Source organism: Mesoplodon densirostris, chromosome 3 (assembly GCF_025265405.1).
Source record: "Mesoplodon densirostris isolate mMesDen1 chromosome 3, mMesDen1 primary haplotype, whole genome shotgun sequence".
NCBI classification, from domain to species: domain Eukaryota; kingdom Metazoa; phylum Chordata; class Mammalia; order Artiodactyla; family Ziphiidae; genus Mesoplodon; species Mesoplodon densirostris.
In genome coordinates, this window is record NC_082663.1 from 89,654,670 (window position 1) to 89,657,520 (window position 2,851).

Consider the following 2,851-nt stretch of genomic DNA (forward strand, 5'->3'; position numbering starts at 1 on the left):
AATCAAATATATGAAATTCAAATACATTTTTTTTTTTTTTTTTTTTTTTTGCTGTATGCGGGCCTCTCACTGCTGTGGCCTCTCCCGTTGCGGAGCACAGGCTCCGGACACACAGGCTCCGCGGCCATGGCTCGCGGGCCCAGCCGCTCCGCGGCATGTGGGATCTTCCGGGATCGGGGCACGAACCCGTGTCCCCTGCATCGGCAGGCGGACTCTCAACCACTGCGCCACCAGGGAAGCCCTCAAATACATTTTTTAATCAAAAACTTAAATCACTGGGTGGGACGGAGGGGACTCTGCCCTGCAGATGCTGGACCCGCTGGCACCATGCGTGTGGCTGTCCTGCTATACCTGTGATGTTGGGGCAGAAAGGAAGCAGCTATTTCTATGCTTTAGTGCTCAGAACAGTGGGTGCTAAGAATGGTTTGTAGCCTGACATCGCAAAAAAAAGCCAAAAAAACAAAAAAAAAACCCACTTAAATCAAACATAAAAATTTATTATTTTTGGGTTGGCCAAAAAGTGCCTTCAGTTTTTAAGTAAAAATAAGACACATTTTTCATTTTCACCAAGAACTTTTACTGAACAAAGTATTCTCCATTTTGTTCCACTACCTTCTGCCTTTTTTCAGGCAACTTCATAATTCCATCTTCCCAAAACTTTTTATCTTTTTGAGCAAAGAAGTGCTCCAGGTGCCTTTTACAGTCTTCCAAGGAACTGAAATTTTTTCCATTAAGAGAATTTTGTAAAGACCGAAACAAATGGAAATCCGAAGGTGTGATGTCTAGTGAATATGGCAGATGCATCAGAACTTCCCAGCCAAGCTGTAACAGTTTTCGTCTGGTCATCAAAGAAACATGCGGTCTTGTGTTATCCTGATGGAAGATTATGCATGTTCTGTTGACTAATTCTGGATGCTTTTTGTTGAGTGCTGCTTTCAGTTGGTCTAACTGGGAGCAGTACTTGTTGGAATTTATCGTTTGGCTTTCCAGAAGGAGCTCATAATAGAAGAGTCCCTTCCAATCCCACCATATACACAACATCACCTTCTTTGGAGGAAGACCGTCCTTTGGTGTGGTTGGTGGTGGTTCATTTTGCTTGCCCCACGGTCTCTTCCATTCCACCTTGTTGTACAGTATCCACTTTTCATCACCCATCACAATTTGTTTTGAAAACAGAACGTTTTTGTTACGTTTCAGTAGAGAATCGCACATGGAAATATGGTCATGGTCAAGAAGCTTCACTTATGTGGAACCCAAACATCAAGGCAATTAACATAACCAAGCTGGTGCAAATGATTTTCAACACCTGATTTGGATATTTTGAGTATGTTGGCTATCTCCCGCGTGGTATATGATTGTTCTCAATTAATGTCTCAATTGGATCACTATCAACTTCCACTGGTCTACCTGACCATGGAGCATCGTCCAGTGAGAAATCTCCAGCATGAAACTTCAAAAAACACTTTCGACAAGTTCGATCAGTCACAGCACCTTCTTCATACACTGCACAAATCTTTTTTTGCGTTTCAGCTGCATTTTTACCTTTCTTGAAATGATAAAGCATAATATGCCGAAAATGTTGCTTTTTTCTTCCATCTTAATATTAAAATAGCTACAAAAAATTCACCGATTTTGATGTTTTTTTTTAAAAATGCAAGCTGATATGACAGCTGTCACAATACAATCTAACAAAATTGTTTCGAATGAAGTTAAAGACAACTAAGCACTACTAGAGCCAGCTTACAGAAAGAAACGAACAAACTTTTTGGCCAACCCAATAGTTTTCATACATTTTCCAAGAGTGTTATTTTTCTTCTACAATATTAAAATTACATATTAAAATTAAAAGGCAAAATATAAACTACAATTACTGACTATATGAATTTTTCATAAACTTTCAAAAGTAAAGTTGACTTTTTAATGTACTTTTAAAAAGTTGTATTATTTTTACAAAAATATACACAATTTTAATGTTCAGTGTTCAATACCTACATATATATAAATTTAATAGTAATATTAATTATTTTATATTGCAAAAATTTCCTCAGCTACCACACTTTCAAAACTGTTGCAAATACCACGCTAAGTTGTGGGTACCTCCAGAACAATGAAAAAGGACATGACTAGACAAAAAAAAGAAAAAAAAAAGGAAACTTCACACCAGTATGCTGCTAAACCAGCATAGGGAGAGAGAGGATTACTACTAATTAATTACTAATTAGTACTAGTAATGTCCTGATTAGTAGTATTTACCAATTTCATTTAAGGCTACCAGTGATTTAAAATCTGGCTTGCAAAATTCCTGCCTTTTTAACTACTGGCTCTTGGGAGCGGGTATAAGCTAGCTCCAGCATACCACTGTTAGCACCTTGGGAAATGATACTTCACTAGGCAGGATTTGTAACATTAATGCGCTCTGAGAGTAAGAATTTGACAAGTTACTTAATATGTCTTTTCTCATAACTAAGCATCCTCAGCTTAATGCTCCCCACTCTCGGAAGCAGTCTCCATCTGTGATGTAGAGAGAAGCACAACCTCCAAAGTTTCAGGTCACTTGGACATAGTTCCCTTTTGCTTCAAAGACATAGGGCAAGAGATGTGGTGAAGTGTTTCTCTGGGGCCTGAATGGTGTTAATGAAAAGATGGATGTTTAGGAATTCTAGTCACTCTGTGCCAATGCTGAGCATCAGATTCAGAGAGAAAGAGACTCCTGTGTATTATTTAATCAGTTTTATGTGTTTGCAAAATTCAGAGTCCTTTAAATTACAGGGCCCCAGGGTCCCTTAATGGTGAAACTGCTTATCAATCAGATCAACTATACTACTTATGTTTGTTAGATCTATCTCTTTTT

At 38.4% G+C, this 2,851-nt stretch overlaps 1 non-coding gene across 1 annotated transcript; it reads left to right on the forward strand.

The window, feature by feature from the left end:
- Positions 1-306: 306 nt before the first annotated feature.
- LOC132487293 (small nucleolar RNA SNORA43) lies at positions 307-441 on the forward strand. The gene has a single exon (XR_009531581.1). It is a non-coding gene; the product is annotated as a small nucleolar RNA SNORA43 (small nucleolar RNA).
- The last annotated feature ends 2,410 nt before the right edge of the window (positions 442-2,851 follow it).